This window comes from Astatotilapia calliptera, chromosome 12, assembly GCF_964374335.1.
Source record: "Astatotilapia calliptera chromosome 12, fAstCal68.1, whole genome shotgun sequence".
Taxonomy (NCBI): Eukaryota; Metazoa; Chordata; class Actinopteri; order Cichliformes; family Cichlidae; genus Astatotilapia; species Astatotilapia calliptera.
The window spans coordinates 32,991,768-33,008,936 of NC_137433.1; the positions used below are offsets into that span (position 1 = coordinate 32,991,768).

At 43.7% G+C, this 17,169-nt stretch overlaps 1 long non-coding RNA gene across 1 annotated transcript; it reads left to right on the forward strand.

Moving 5' to 3' along the window:
- Positions 1–4,737: 4,737 nt before the first annotated feature.
- LOC145432458 (uncharacterized) lies at positions 4,738–15,116 on the forward strand. Its single transcript, XR_013912753.1, has 2 exons — positions 4,738–6,176; positions 14,865–15,116. It is a non-coding gene; the product is annotated as an uncharacterized LOC145432458 (long non-coding RNA).
- The last annotated feature ends 2,053 nt before the right edge of the window (positions 15,117–17,169 follow it).

Sequence of the window (17,169 nt, forward strand, 5' to 3'; positions counted from 1 at the left end):
CCGGTTAATGACACGGGACAACCACTAGTAATATATTACAGTATATGATGCTGTCCAAAAAAAATGAATAAGAAGTATTCAGCTCAGTTTGCCTTTCTGTAAAAATCACAGCATGCCACAAGTTTAGACACTGTCATGGGTGCTATATTGCTTACACCATGTAGGGAACCATGTAATGTATAAGAGCTATTATTTGCTCTCAAAACAGTGCAAATGATGCAACATTTTTCTGCATTATTGTGTTATTTTGTGGGAATAAATTTTTTCATTAGCCAACTAAATATACTAAAATGATGCTTCTATTCTGACGAGGAACACAGATCCTATCTTGTTGTTACCACGTGGTGCCTTTCAGGTTTGTTTCCAGCCAGGTAAGCAGTTCTTAATGTAATTCATCATTTATCTTCAGCTGCTTTCCTGTAACACAAAGCTTGCCTCTCATGACATGAAGTGGTTCATTTACCACAACTGTATAACTGCTGGCTCCTTTTGCATTTGTAGCTTTAGATATTGCCATGCAAGGCTTCCAGCCTATCAAGACTGATTGATTGCAGGCTTGTTAGATTTGTTATGGTTAAACAAATGCTATGCTACAGCTGGGAACCTTTTGAATCACAGTTAAAGTATAGCATATCCATGTTCTGTTCACAAGGTGCGGGATCTAGCTTTTTTCTGCACTTGCGTCTGCAGGTTTAGGAAGTGAAAGTCAAACCTGCAAACTAGAAAGAAGTGAAGGTTGTGTTTGATGGAGGAATGCATGGAGGAATGCAGCTAATCATTATTTTCATTTCATCAGTTAACCTGATAGTAATTTTCTAAATTAATTGTCTGAGCAGTAAAACAAATCTCATGAGAGCAGAACACATTAAATAATCTCAGTATGTTTAATTCCATAGATTAATTTTAAAAAACAACCTTTCTATAATTAAAACCAAGTGATAGCTCATCTTGTTTCATAATGCAAACCTGTTTTCCGAATGTAGGAAAAATGTTGATTGTTGAGCAAGGAATGGTATGTATGCAATGATGAATGTTGCATATCAGAATTCACAGGGAGCAGCTATATTGTGCCTCACTTGGACTCAATCTCATAATATTAAATCCGTCAGGCATAATTGGTTTCCTACCAGATTAAAACATAAAACTGCAGGGAAGACACTGTTCCCTGCTCACCACCATCTGTGCTCTGTGATGTGTCATTGCACCAAGACCTAATGAATTATTAGGTCATTAAGATAATTCGTAATCTACCACCTTTTAACTTTTGATGTGTTAATCAGAATCAGAATCAGAATCAGAATACTTTATTGATCCCTGGGGGAAATTATTTTTTGTTACAGTGCTCCATTTTAAACCAACATTAAGACAAGACAGACAATACGCTAACTAAGAATAGTACAATATATACATATATATACATACATACATACATAAGTCACTTATAAATAAATATTTGGAAAAGAAACGTGTAGTTGTAGCAGCAAACAGTGTGTTAAGTGGATGCGTTGTACAGGGAGATGGCCACAGGCAGGAATGATTTCCTGTGTCGTTCAGTGGTGCTTTTCGGTAATCTCAGTCTCTCACTGAACGAGCTCCTGTGACTGACCAACATGTCATGGAGTGGGTGGGAGGCGTTATCCAACATTGTCTTTATCTTGGACAGCATCCGCCTCTCCGACACCACCTTGAGGGAGTCCAGCTCCATCCCCACAACATTGCTGGCCTTACGGATCAGTTTATTAAGTCTGTTGGCATCTGCGACCCTCAGCCTGCTCCCCCAGCATGCAACAGCATAGAGGATCGCACTGGCCACCACAGACTCATAGAAAATCCTCAGCATTTTCTGGCAGATGTTGAAGGACCTCAGTCGCCTCAAAAAATAGAGACGACTCTGGCCCTTCCTGTAAAGTGCTGTGGTGTTTTTAGCCCAGTCCAGCTAACTCCATTCGCTTCCTATTCTGCACCGTAATTGACCTGTGATACCTGTCACTCTTTTGCCTGCACATTTCCCGTAAATAATACACAAACAAATGATCATCTGGTTACTGTTCCTCTCGAGCTATCAGCCACAGGACAGCTGTGTTTCCCAGTTACAGCCAAAGGCTGGCAGGATCCCCAAAGCACACTTCAAACACTGCTCAGTTATAGAGACAGAAGTCCCCTGCATGATGCATACGTGCTAGTGATCCAAGCTTCAAGACATTTTTTCTTCTGCTGAGGAAATGGCAAGGGTGTTGTTTTCATTCATATTTAGTTGCTGAATATGTGGATAGGGGCACGCTTAAGGTGTGATCGCTATAACTTTCAACATTACCCTATGGTATTATGATCATGGGCTGGTGTCAGTGACTGAAATCTCAAGATTTTCAAATTGGCCTTCAAGGTAACTGTTAGTCATTCATTGTTTTATTGGAAAGATCTAACCTAGTGAACAAACCATGCGCAAACAAAAGTTCTTAGCTATAAAGTTGTTTAAATGTTGCTGCAGGTCTGTGTATTAAACATAAACATATTTTGCTTCTTTAGGACTGTAATAAATCATTGTTTTCCATTTTGATTTTTGGGTAAGTTTACACATAGCCTTGAAAAGGAACCCACATTGCACAGCTATTGTGGGAAAAGTCACTGATTTGTAGATAGGGGCAGAAAGAAGCCACTGAACCACGTCATGAGAGGAAACCGAATCTAACCGAATCCAAACGAGCGTGAGCAGGCAGGTGGGTCGGGAAGGTAAGTATTTGGCCGAAATCTTCCGGAAAAAGCACACCAGCTCAATGGAGACTGGTAAGGGAATCTGGTTTTGTAGATACTCTTCAGCTGCATGGGAAACACTGGACTAGGTGTCTGACCCACATAAAATGTAAGGAATCACGAGAAACGAGACTGACCAGTGCAAGCTATGACAGAGAATCAACAAAAACAGTAATTATAGCAATCTGAACAGTATACTTTCTTGTAGTGAATTCCAAAAAATCTTGGCCACAATGGAAGCAATGGAATTCAGTTTAGCTGTCACAGTCCGGGTGAGTCACCAGTGTTTTTACACCAACTGTTCCTTCCCTTGGGAGGAGCATTCAGTCAGTACACCTGCCACTGTCACCTGTGCAAGATCTGGGCAAATCTGCAGCCAGTATTTAAAACCAGCATTCACATCTCTTCTTCGCCAGTTTGTCAGCTAACCAATTACCTTGGATTCACCATTAACTCTAAGTACAGTTGTATACCTACCTGGACACTGGTCACCCTCTGTAACTCCTCACGCTGCTCCAAGCTCACAGGCTAACCATCCCTCACCTGCCTGCCCTCCTGCCACCCATTTCTCTGGACCATTGGATTCATCAAGTTGGACTCTCTGTACTGACCTGTCACTGGACACTCACCCGGCCTTCTAGACCTCCGCTTGCGCCATACCACTCTGTTTACCACTGTGCCCTGAGGGACTGCTAGCGAGACCCTCCCTGTGTTTGCTTTTGTGTTAATATAATAAAGAGTTTTGAACCTTTATCGTTGCTTTTTGTACCTGCTTCCACATCTGGGTCCACATATGCATACTGGCCCCTGGGCCCCTTAACATTAACCTTCTTTAAAAGGCAACTTAGTTTGACCATTAACAGTTATGAAAGCTCTTACCTTACCATAAGACTCCGTTCATAATAAAGTGACTCAAGGAATATGACAAGTAGTCCATATAACACGATTTATTATAAGCTAAAAAAAAAAAACCCCAACAACTGATAAAACAAAAACACCAATGGATGTTGATCTTGACAATATGAGTCAGAGACCTGAATAGTATATCTGGGTAAGTTTTTATAGCCTAAAAGGCTCAGATAGGTTGCACCAGCTGATGATGTTTCAATGCCACAAAATGATCACTGCAGAATAGCCCAGACCTTTTTTGGAGACAATGGGAGGAGCATCACACAGTGTTGGCATCCAAAAATAAAATGGTAAATAAAGACAAATATGTGCTGGAGAACAAGGATATTACTTCTTGTTTATATTATTGCCTTGTGTGGCTTTCAGCTGACTGATAATGTTCATTTATGTCTACTTGCATCCTAATTCACTGTGGTTTTGGTAAGCTGTTTCAAAATGTGTTTACACATTTGAGAATCTCTTGTTCCAGCTGAAAAAAGCATCTGCTCCAGAAAATTTATGCAAACATTTATCTCACCTTTTTCTAATTTGACTTGGGGAGGCAACCAAATTACCACTTGTTTTCCCAGTGCCCTTTCCCTTCATCCTACATTTCCACTTCTCAACCTTGATGACAGATATGTTTTTCTTCACAGGGAGAGAACTGAGTGGGAGGATAGTACCTTTCACAAAGGGGAGCTAAGTCACAAACACCACAGTGACAAGTGTATTCACAAAACATAAGTTGTCAGTGGCTGGACATGTGTTTTCAGTGTCACAGAGAAAAATAACATCCTCTCCAAGGCTTATTGTTTTCTTTTAAGATCTGATGGCTGAGAGGGAAGATTCATGTTCTACTTGAGGACAAAATGGACTAAAGATACTGCTGTTGAAAAGCCAAAAATGAACATGTGTTGTTTTCTGGGGATGAGAAAATACATTTAGTTTTTCCACTTGTCCATAAGTTTGGCTTGTGTTGAGTTGAGATGATGCTGGCACTCCGAAGAAACAGATGCCTTTGATTAGCTGCCATTTCTCCTCTGTGACATCATACAAACATATTCCTGCTTCCTCCCATGGGTGATTGCAGGTCCAATGTTTTTTGTTTTTTTTGCCAGTGATGTGCACAGTGTGTGTGACAGAGAATGATAAACAGGGAGATTAAACACAAAATAGGACAATGAAATTGAGGATGCATGACAGGGGAAAAGTGAAAGATTTCTGTTCCAGGAGGAAGAGACCTTATCTAAAAAAAAAAGGTTTTATACTTACTCGCAGGAATAAAAATTCAGGTTAGATGGGACTGTGCTGGTCAGGCAGACCGGTCCAGTAGATTAAAGCAAGACATCTGGCTTTGATGCTTCTTCTGCTCTATGGTGACTGAAGTGGAGCCGGATGGTTAAGCTGGATTGTTGTTTTGCCCAGTGCTCAAGTGTCCTCTCATCCCTGGATATAGAAGTAATAGCTCTTCCACGCTTTGGATGCGGAACCAGGGGTCATCTTACAGTCATGTTTTACATAAGGCTGTGGTATCTGGACCTTCAGGATTGATGGTATATATCTATGTGCATGCAGTGTGTGGGACTCATGTAATGGGTGGGCACAGATGGAAGTATTGTAATAGATATCGCCCCCCCTTCCATAATCTCATGCATTCTTATCATTGTTATGTTATGCGTTCAGTTCTGTATTACTATTTCTGACACATACTGTGATAACTGGCAATATAGCTAGGATACTCTGATCAATGATGATTCCCACGGGTGGTGCTCACGCAGGCACTGAAACGGGCAGCTTCGGGCTCACGCAGGCACTGAATCGGGCAGCCTTGGGGTCCTGTGTGTTCTACTGCACAGATAGCCTGCAGAGCGCAGCTACGCTGAACTGAAGTGCTTGTGTTTTGTATTTGCAGGTGAGCACAAGTTATGTGTTGATAAACGGAATGATGTTGACGTATGAGAAATGTATTAGAGTATGGTACTGTCATTAATGGAACACAACGCTAATGTCGGAGTTTGTGATTTACATGATGTACCTGAACTGGTGTTAAACGGGACGTCACATCGCAAATGATGTAATGAGGGGATCGAGAGGGCAGTCTCCATGCGCAACAATACTAGTTGGAGGAGCATACGAGTGTGCAGAATATTGTAATATGAACATTGGTGGGAAAATACTGAGTAAATGAGTACTTTGTTAACACGTGTTCAGTAGTTATATGTAAAATGGTCGCGTGTGTTCTACTGCACAGATAGCCTGCAGAGCGCAGCTACGCTGAACTGAAGTGCTTGTGTTTTGTATTTGCAGTTGCAAAAGAGCAAGTAAAGAGAACGATTCTGAACTCATGCACGCCTGGAAGTGTCATTTGTCCAAGTGTGCAACAAATATTGGAGGCACCGCTGGGATTATTAACGCCGTGTCCAGCGTGATGAAAATAAGGAAGGGGCGTGGCTACAGCAACCACGATGGACCTCGAGGAGCTGGCAGAGACTGTGTCCCAGACACTCTGGAACCTACAACTCGACCAACTCAAAGGGGTATGTGCTGAAGCTAAAATCCCTAGTGGAAATGTCACAACAAGATGAGCGTTAATAAGATTAATTACAGAATCGATGGACAAGGTTATTAATGATGAAGAGCAGGATGTTGCGCTCTGCTATCTAAAGAAAATGTTAGAAAGTGTCGACCCAGCGATAGGGAGCTCCAGAAGCACAGAAAGTGGATCAAATCCAACGAGCTCGCCACAGGGGGCTCAGGAAATAAGGGAAGAAGTTGATTTAGCAGAGAGATACGCACAGCTCCAGAGAAACAGCGAAGCACTGCAGGAAGAAATTAGGAGGCTGAGTGGAAGGGTGGAGAGGACACCACCAAATCAACCAACCACCCCACAAAATGTGTTTCTTGTCGCAGCCAACCGCCTTTCGGAAGTGACGATAAGGAGGGAATTCAAAATCTGTGGTCAAATTGGGGAGAAGGGCCAAAAGGACAGACTCTCATACACCAACCTGATGCATCAGATTGACAGAGGTCTGAACAAAGGACACAGTGAAGCGGAGGTTATAGAGGCTGTGGTGAAGTCTGTCAGCCCAGGTTTGAGTCTTAGAGACATGCTTGAGATAAAACGTGACCTCACCCTCCCCCAATTGAAGGCCATATTAAAGGGGCATTTTAAAGAAGATAGCACCACAGATTTGTATCACAGACTAGTGAACGTCACACAAGACAGCCGTGAGTCTCCCCAAAACTTCCTCTTCAGAGCAATTGAGTTAAAAGAGAGGCTGCTGCTTGCATCGGAAGACACGGGGTCCGATGAACAATACAGCCCTGAGCTCATCCAGAAGAAATTCTTGAGGTCGGTCAGTACTGGGCTACTGAGTGACCCTATCAAGTTTCAGCTCAAGCCCTATCTGGATGACCCTCGGGTGACAGATGAAATCCTCATTGATAAGATGAATGAAGCAGCTAGTGTTGAATCAGAAAGACAATTGAAGCAAAAGAAAACTACAGGCAGCAAATCTGTGAAAGTAAATTAACTCCAGACGGAAAGGCCAGCCAGTCAATTGGGTCTGGGTGTAGCCGAAACTAGGTTGGGGACTCAAGAGCAATCAGCTGAAGTGGTGAAATCCAAGAACCGCAGAACACCTGTTGTAGCTGCTTCCCGAGAGTCAGAGCTGCATGAAGCGGTCAGGCTGCTGAGAGAGGAGATGGCTGAATTAAGGAGGAGCATCACCACCCCTCAAGGCCCCACTCGCCCACTAAGAACCAGTGGGAGGAGGGGATGTAAGGCATGCCAGGAGCAGGGAACCAATGAAGGGTGTGAACACTGCTTCAAGTGTGGCCAGCCAGGACACCTCTCCAGAGGCTGTAGAGGGCGAAGGGGGGCAACAGAAAGATCGGAGAGCACTCAAGTGGGAATCCAGACCATCGCCCCTCCCAAATCATTAATTCCCATCCATGCTGAAGCAGATGACAAGTTGCATGAACTGCTTTGGAATCGGATAAGACAGTTGGAGGCAGAATTAGAGCAGAGTGGCAAGGCTAAAGAGACTGTGGGTGCCACGTATGCCAGTCATCTCTCACTACGCTGTCAGGCTAAGCTGAGAGCCCTGATCGGGAAGAAGTGTATGGTGGATTGTTTCTTTGAAGGTGTAGAAACACAAGCATTGTGGGATACAGGCTCACAGGTGACTATCATTAATGAGAACTGGAGGAAGTCCTGCTTTCCACATATCCAACTGAGAAGCACACGTGAACTCCTAGGTGAGGATGAGGCTCTGGTGGGCAAAGCAGCGAACCAAACACCCATACCCTTCGCAGGTTGGGTTGAGCTAAAATTTAGACTGGGGTCAACTAGAGATCCACAGCCAGAGCTAGTTGTCCCCGTGCTTGTCTCAAAAGAACCAGGAGTAGCAGAGCCACCCATCATTGGCTATAATGTGATTGAGCATTTTGTGAAGGATGGAATGGAGCAGCATCCAGACGTTACACCTGCGGTGGTAAGGGAAGCCTTCTCGATTGATTGTAAGAAAGCGGAAGTGCTAATTAACATCGTGCAGCGCTGCCACAAAAGCGACGAGGAGGGTGTGGTGAAAGTTGGGAGGCAAAAGATAGTGATTCCAGCGGGACAAAGCAGGGAGGTTAAGTGCAGTGTGAGGACAGGTCCCCTTCGCCTGAAACAGGAGGTTCTTTTCGAACCAGAGGACATTTCAAAACTACCGGAGGGGGTTAACCTGAATGAAACTGTCATTGGACTGCAGAGGGGAACCCGGTCCAGGGTGGTTATTCCAGTCACGAATGGCAGCAGCCATGACATCACCCTCCTCCCTCATGCAGTGTTGGGACGGCTACAGCAAGTGAAGGCTATTTACCCAGTAGACGTAAGACCAGTAAGTGCTGAAAACATGGGCAAGTTGACGTGTGCTAGTGAAAACACAGGGAGCACCATCAGCGCCCCAGAACAGCACAAAGGGGAGTATGAAGAGGCGGGCAGATGCAGCCAAGATTTATGGGACCCACCGGTGTCAGTTGATCACCTGACCCCAGACCAGCAGGAGCAGGTGAGAAAAGTCCTGCGTGATGAGTGTGCTGCATTTTCAAAAGATGAGAGCGATGTGGGATGCATCCCCTCCCTGCAGTTAAAGATCAGATTGAATGACACAACCCCAGTAAGACGCACATACATCTCAGTCCCCAAGCCACTCCACAAGGAGGTGAAGGAGTATTTGGAGGACCTGTTGAATAGAGGATGGATTCAGAAATCCCGTTCCCCCTACTCATCGCCCATCGTCTGTGTGCGCAAGAAGGATGGAAGTCTGCGTCTCTGCGTGGATTACCGTGAGTTAAACCGGAAATCCATTCCTGACCGTCACCCCATCCCTCGTGTTCAAGACATGCTAAACAGCCTGACTGGGAGTGCATGGTTCTCAGTGTTGGACCAGGGCAAGGCGTACCACCAGGGTTTCCTGGAGGAGAGTAGCAGACCCCTCACAGCCTTCATCACACCTTGGGGCTTATATGAGTGGGTAAGGATTCCCTTTGGTTTGTCCTCGGCTCCAGCAGAGTTCCAGCGCAGTATGGAAGAGTGCCTGGCAGGCTTGAGGGATGAAATATCTCAGCCATATCTGGATGACAATTTGGTCCACAGCAGATCATTTGAGGAACACCTGCGTGATCTGAGGGAGGTCCTGCGCCGCTACCAAGAGCACGGGGTGAAGCTAACCCCCAAAAAGTGTGAAGTGTTCAAGGACAAGGTGAAATTCTTGGGAAAAATTGTATCCAAAGATGGCTACTGCATGGACCCTGCTGAATTGGCACCAGTGCAAGCACTAAAAAACCGCAAACCTGAGACTGTGGGAGACCTAAGGAAAATGCTAGGTTTCCTGTCATACTACCGCCCCTACATTCCAAACTTCTCACGCACTGCCAAGCCACTATACCAGCTGCTATCGATCGGAAAGAGTCAAGTGATTACTGACAGAAGATCAACGGTAACAAAGCACAAAGGACAGCGGAAAAAAGCAGACCAACGCCACTCAAGCCAGCCAATCACATGGACAGAACAACACCAGGCAGTGCTATGCCAACTGATAGAACACCTGCTGAGTCCACCACTCCTGGCATACCCTGACTTCGAAAGGCCATTTGTGCTGCACTGTGATGCCTCTCAAGAAGGGCTTGGTGCAGTCCTGTACCAGAGACAGCAGGGCCAACTGGTTGTCATTGGGTATGGGTCGAGAACTCTAACAGCTCCAGAAACCAACTACCACCTCCACTCTGGAAAGCTAGAGTTTCTAGCAATGAAGTGGGCAATCTGTGAGAGGTTTCGGGAGTATCTGTACTACGCACCTTCGTTCACAGTGTATACAGATAACAATCCGTTGACCTATGTCCTGACTACAGCGAAGCTAAATGCTACAATGGGTTGCTGAGCTAGCCGATTTTAACTTCTCAATCAAGTATCGGCCGGGAAGGGCTAATGGCGATGCTGATGGTTTATCACGAATGCCGCTAGACATGGAGGAGTACATGCGCACATGCTCGCAGGAAATGAAACCAGAGGTAATCACCCCTGCGACAGAGGTGCTTCAGTTGAAAGCCCATGAAGATGAGCCATGGATGTGTCCAGCTACCATAACCACAGCATGTGCTGATGTAGAGCTTGAACGAGTAATGGCCCCAGTGACACAGATCTCCAAAGAGACACTAAAGAAAGCACAGGAGGATGATCCAGTCATTGGCAGGGTGCGAGAATGTGTTATGACAGGAAAATGGCCCCCTTGGAGAGGAAGAGACAGGGGGGAAGACACTTCCGTTCTAAGCCGGGAAAAGAGTAAGCTGTACCTCGACAAAGATGACATCCTGTACAGGAAATCAGCTGCTCGAGCTCAGCTAGTGTTACCCACAAAATTCCATCAGCTGGTGTACAAGGAGCTCCATGAGGAAATGGGACATCTCGGAGTGGAGCGGACACTCGCCTTGGTCCGTGATCGATTCTATTGGCCACATATGCAAAGACATGTGGAACATTATGTGACTAAGGTGTGCAGTTGCTTGAAACGGAAACGTCCCGGCAAACCAGACAGAGCACCGCTGGTCAACATTGTCACCACATACCCTTTTGAGATGGTCTCAATAGACTTCCTGCATCTGGAGAGTTGTAAAGGAGGATATGAGTACATCCTAGTCGTGATGGATCATTTCACCCGGTTTGCACAGGCATATGCATGCACCAACAAGTCAGCAAGAACAGCGGCAGAAAAGATCTTTGGAGATTTTGTGCTCAAATTTGGATTCCCTGCCCAGTTACACCATGATCAGGGAAGGGAGTTTGAGAACCAGCTGTTTGCCACCCTGGAAAAGTACTGTGGAATCCAGGGGTCACGCACAACACCTTACCATGCAGCGGGGAACGGCCAGGTGGAGAGATTTAATCGGACACTCCTTTCCATGTTGAGGAGCCTGACAGAGGAAGCCAAGGCGGACTGGAAAAACTCCTTGAGCAAAGTGGTGCATGCGTATAACTGCACACGCAGTGAAGCAACAGGATATGCCCCATATTATCTTCTCTATGGCAGAAACCCCCGCCTACCAGTGGACATCATGTTTGGCCTGGTTCCAGGTGACCAGAGTACTTCTCACAGTGATTACGTCCGTAAGTGGAGAAGTAGGATGCAAGAGGCATACAGACTGGCATCAGAAACAGCCCAGAAAGAGAGGAACAGAGCGAAAAAGCAGTATGATCGGAAGGCTCATGGAGTGGAACTGCAACCGGGATGTCGGGTGCTAGTACGGAACTTCAGAGATCGGGGTGGGCCCGGAAAGCTAAGGTCTTACTGGGAGGAGCGAGTACATGTCGTGTTAGAAAGAAAGCACAAAGATAGCCCTGTCTATGCCGTACAGCCAGAGAGAGGACCAGGGAAAGTGAGAGTTCTGCACAGGAACCTCCTACTGCCCTGTGACTTTCTCCCCGTCCAGGAGGAGAAGCTGGAGAAAAACAAGAATGGGAAGGAGGATGCCAAACAACAAAGAAAAGGAAAGACCCAAGAAAAGCAGCAGGAGAGTGACCACGACAGCGGTTCAGAGGATGAGGGTGACTGGGGAATTATCACCACACAAGCTGCGGAATCACCCACCCAGATCAGGAGTCAGCTGAGGGCAGAGGCAGAGGAGTTCCAGCCAGAAGAAGCTAACGGAGAACTGTCAAGTGGTGGTGTCAGCAGCGAGTGCCTAGACGAGGGTGGAAAAGGTGGACTGGAGTCAAGTGCAGAGGAGGAAGAGGCAGGGCGAAGTGAGCTGTCTGGGGAGGAGAACAGAAGAAGTCAAGGACAGGTGTCGTCATCTGATGAAGAAGACGAGGGAGAGCCCAACTCACAGCCAGTTCCCACAAGAAAGTATCCTTTCCGATGCAGAAATCCACCCAAGACATTCACGTATGACACCTTAGGTCAGCCATCAGTCATAAACAGACACAAGTGATGTCCACAGCTAAGAGGAAAAAACTAAGTTCATTGTCACATGTTGAGTTTACTGTGGTGACAGTTTAAACAGAAAGGGAAGTGTTCACAGTAGCAAATGTTAAAAAGAGCAAATTTGACAGAGCAACAACTGCATGTATTTGTTTAATAGTTCACATGAGTTAAACAGGGAATACCAGAACCAGACTAGCTACACATAGAGAGATACTGGCTTGTATGTGAGATATACAGCAGTAAATGTGTGTCTGTGTAAAAGGTTACATGGTAGAGTGATAGGTCTACACCTTCAGCCGGATACAGAGCACGCCTGAGTGGCGGAGAGACTTTACAGACATTGCCTGGCCAGTAGTGTCTGTTGCTGGTACATGACATGAAGGGGGAGATGTATGTCATGCCAAAGACTGTTACCGGACAGAACGTATCTTGAGAGGCTGACTCCCAGTGAAGCTACTGCTGTAACCTTCTGTTGAAGACATGCATTCTGGAAAAAATCTCTAATGTCAGGATGACATTCATTTTTGGAGGGGAGAGTGTGGGACTCATGTAATGGGTGGGCACAGATGGAAGTATTGTAATAGATATCGCCCCCCCTCCATAATCTCATGCATTCTTATCATTGTTATGTTATGCGTTCAGTTCTGTATTACTATTTCTGACACATACTGTGATAACTGGCAATATAGCTAGGATACTCTGATCAATGATGATTCCCACGGGTGGTGCTCACGCAGGCACTGAAACGGGCAGCTTCGGGCTCACGCAGGCACTGAATCGGGCAGCCTTGGGGTCCTGTGTGTTCTACTGCACAGATAGCCTGCAGAGCGCAGCTACGCTGAACTGAAGTGCTTGTGTTTTGTATTTGCAGATGAGCACAAGTTATGTGTTGATAAACGGAATGATGTTGACGTATGAGAAATGTATTAGAGTATGGTACTGTCATTAATGGAACACAACGCTAATGTCGGAGTTTGTGATTTACATGATGTACCTGAACTGGTGTTAAACGGGACGTCACATCGCAAATGATGTAATGAGGGGATCGAGAGGGCAGTCTCCATGCGCAACAATACTAGTTGGAGGAGCATACGAGTGTGCAGAATATTGTAATATGAACATTGGTGGGAAAATACTGAGTAAATGAGTACTTTGTTAACACGTGTTCAGTAGTTATATGTAAAATGGTCGCGTGTGTTCTACTGCACAGATAGCCTGCAGAGCGCAGCTACGCTGAACTGAAGTGCTTGTGTTTTGTATTTGCAGTTGCAAAAGAGCAAGTAAAGAGAACGATTCTGAACTCATGCACGCCTGGAAGTGTCATTTGTCCAAGTGTGCAACAAGTGCATTCTTGTGGTGTCACATTGCTTTTTGAGGGACAGGTTGTCAAGTTGCCAGCAACTCATTTGCATAGATTTGAGGTCTAGGCTATGGAAATCAGGCTGCTAAAACTTTGAAACTAGCAGTTTTCAATTTCAAGAAAGACAGACTGAGTCTTTGCAAAATGTGTTACTTGCGTTAACTAAAATACATTTTCCCCACACTGTTCTGTGTCTGAATGGCACAGCAAAAACAGCAAACGTTTGATATTGAATTAACACATAAAAACCAAAATTTCCAGAAGCCTCGCAGTTTTGAACAAAGTGAAACAATTCCTTGATAAAGATGCACTTCGTACTCTGTACTGTACCCTGGTTCTTCCATATCTTACATATTGTGTGGAAGTGTGGGGAAATACATATAAAAATACAACTAATCCATTAGTCACAGTACAGAAACGAGCACTGTGTATTATTCACAAGGCTGGTTATCTAGATCATACTCACAAATTCTTTCTTCAGGCAAAGTTACTTAAATTCCAGGATCTGGTTAATTACAATACATCCATAATTTTGTATAAAGCTTTTACTAAACTTTTACCGGCAAATTTACAAACTAGATTTGAAATTCGAGAAAAGGTTTATAATGTGAGAGGCTTTGGAGAATTCAAATTACCCAGAACTCGAACAACCCGTAAAGGCTTTTGTGTGTCTGTATGTGGTGTGAAAATCTGGAACAGTCTGAGTTTACAATTGAAACAATGCAAAAATATTCATAGATTTAAATTTCTCTACAAACAGTTGGTCTGGTCACAGTATACTCAATGATGGGTTTTAGTGTGCTCTGTAATGTCTGTCCTCTTACCATTGCTGGTATGGATTCCAAAATAAAAAATAAAGTGTGCGTATGTATGTACATATATGTACTTGTGTGTGTAGATATATATGTATGTATATGTATGTGTGTCTGTTACTTGTAGTTATTACTGCCTGTTACCTGTGGTAATGCAATTTATAATTTATATATTCTGTATTCAGTTATGAAGGCTCTAATTGTTGGTTGCGAGCTGCCGCTTAGATGCTTGTATCTGCCCGGGGCTGTTGATGGGTCTGTATGCAATGATGGGCGTAGCTGCGGGAAGTTTATTGTTTTTTTTTTTGTTGATGAGTGAGTATAGGGGTGGGATTTAATAAGTTTTCTTCGTCCCACTCCTTTTTCAGGCAAGTTTTGTTTTTTGTTTTGTGTATTTTATGTTCAATATAGGTATTTGTTGTGCCTGAAAATGAATAAATAAATGAAATGAATGAAAATGTAACTATGTTAAACCCATGGTCGTCTAAGAACCTTTAAAAGCTTTAATTATAACAGGAGTAAAATAAAATATTTTTTATATTTATATTTATATTATAATTATTTTATTTTAATCATCTTCTTCAGATTTCGTCTCTGATTTTTGTGGATGATGTGATTCTGCAACCTTCACTGAATGACAACCTCCAGTTTGGACAGTTTGCAGATGAGTATGAAGTGGCTGGGAAAAGAACTACCAGTGCCCAGTTGGTGTTGGGAATGAGCTGCTGCCCCAAATTTAATTTCTTAAAGTATCCTGTGAGGGAAGTAAAAGATTGACAGAGGAAGTGTTGCAGCACCTGTCTGTTGTCGTAAAGAAATAACTGTTATGAAAACAAAGCTTTTCTGTTTACTGGTTGATCTACATTCCTACCCTCACCTATATCCAAAAGCTGTGTGTATAAACCAAAAGAAAGCTTTCTTTTGGTCAAAAGGGTGTCTGAATGCCCACCAGAGATTGGATTAAGAGCTAGGTTGATTCACGAGGGGTTCAGAGCAGAGTCAGTACTTCTCTACATTAAAAGGAAACATTTGAGATTGTTGGGGCATCTGACTAGAATGCCTCTTAGATGAGGTGTTTTGGGCATGTGAGACTGGGAGGAGCCCCAGGGGCAGAGGAGGACATAAAAGAGAGATTCTATCTCTCAGCTAGTTTTAGTTTTCCTCTTTGTCTATGCTGCCCTCTGCAAGCTGAACCCAGATAAGTGGTATAAAATGGATGGATGGATGAAAACAGTAGAAAAAAAAACACCCCAGTGATAATGAAAATAAAAGTGCTCTTCACTAAAAAATTCACATATATCAAATGGAAAAGTCAGTAGCCTATAATGTGTTGTTGTAGGTTTGATCCCTGACTTCTTATGTATTAACAAAGAAGGAAGACTTTAAATAATAAAATTTGTTCTTGTGTAGATATGATAAAGTATATTTACATAGCAAAATGAACTGCCTGCAGCAGAGTAATTATTATTATTATTATTTTTTTTAGAAAAGTTGAAAGTTTCAAATAATTTTTGAAAGCAGCCTTCAGGTGATTTTCTATCATCTATAATGGAAAATAAATGTAAGAAATAAAACAGACATTAAGAGCCAGTGCCTGCATGTTGTAAATGAAGTGCTTTCATGGTTGTATTAAAAATGATTCAGAAATAATGTATCTTATCACATTTAATAAACCTCAGGGGCATAGTGTGCCTTGATTTTTAAGAACACTTTTAGTAGAAAAGGGAAATCTTTCTACATGACAAGTTGACCAATTTATTTAGTTTGTGTTTATTTTTAAGTCATCTTTAGTTTAGAAGATCAATAAATGCATCTACACAAGCACCGAAGATGAATTCTGCTTCTGAAATATCAGTAGTTGATAAATTCATTCTCTCTTGCTGTAGGACAGCATGAGTAATCACACGTTATCTGCATTAGACACATTAATGGCTGATATTTACAGAGAACATCACACAGAAATGTGTCATCATCTAGTCAGGTCTGGGTGATAAAGTCTTATTTATTTTTCTTAGTTAACACCAGCAAAAGTAAGAAAGATAAATCAAGACAGTAAGGTCATAAGCTGGATGTCATGGCATACTTTATACAGACTATTTGCCAATGTTGATTGAGTTACCTGCACATCAATGAAGAACACTTTCACTGACAGGATTAATCACTCTTCTGCTGTTAGCAGTGCTTATTTGTGTGCTGTCTTCTTGCTGCTGATGATGTTGAGGGGCATTAAAGTCTGAGAAAATTAAGGCCATCAACGCATGTGTCATGCAGAGTGGCTGATTGCAGAATTCCCACATCAGGGAGCAAAGTCCATTACCATTAGTTATCCACCGATATGTGCTGCTGAGAGTCACGGATGATGGAAGGAGGGGATGCCGAGGAGGAAAAGGCAAGAGGGGGTGAGATGGAGACAAGCTAGGCAAGACACAACAGAGTGGGAAAAGAGAGTTCAATAGAGCAAGCTAGATTGAAAAGAAAAGGCGCAGACACATACATAGCTTGGGAGGAGACACAGGGGTGAAGAGATAGTGAGGGGAGAAAGTGAGAACAAAAAAGTACTATTGATTGTCGCCTCTGCACCTGCCATACTGAAAGGAAAAAGTACCAGACAAAATGAAATGTCATCATTTGGGAAGAGACTGGCAGGTTCCCTGACTCATCTCCCGCAAGGGCCACTCTGGCTGTCATCCACCATTCCCTCCAACATTCATCAACATTCATCTCCACTTACCTAGAGCGAAATTCATCTGACGGAAGCACATGCAAAAGAAATAATAGTGGACTAACATCAATCACTTCACACACAGCGAAGAAGTCTTTGTGTTCACTTTCCTAGGTGATAAACAACAAGGCTGACTTTCTGGGAGACTAACACTTTCTTTTGTTTATT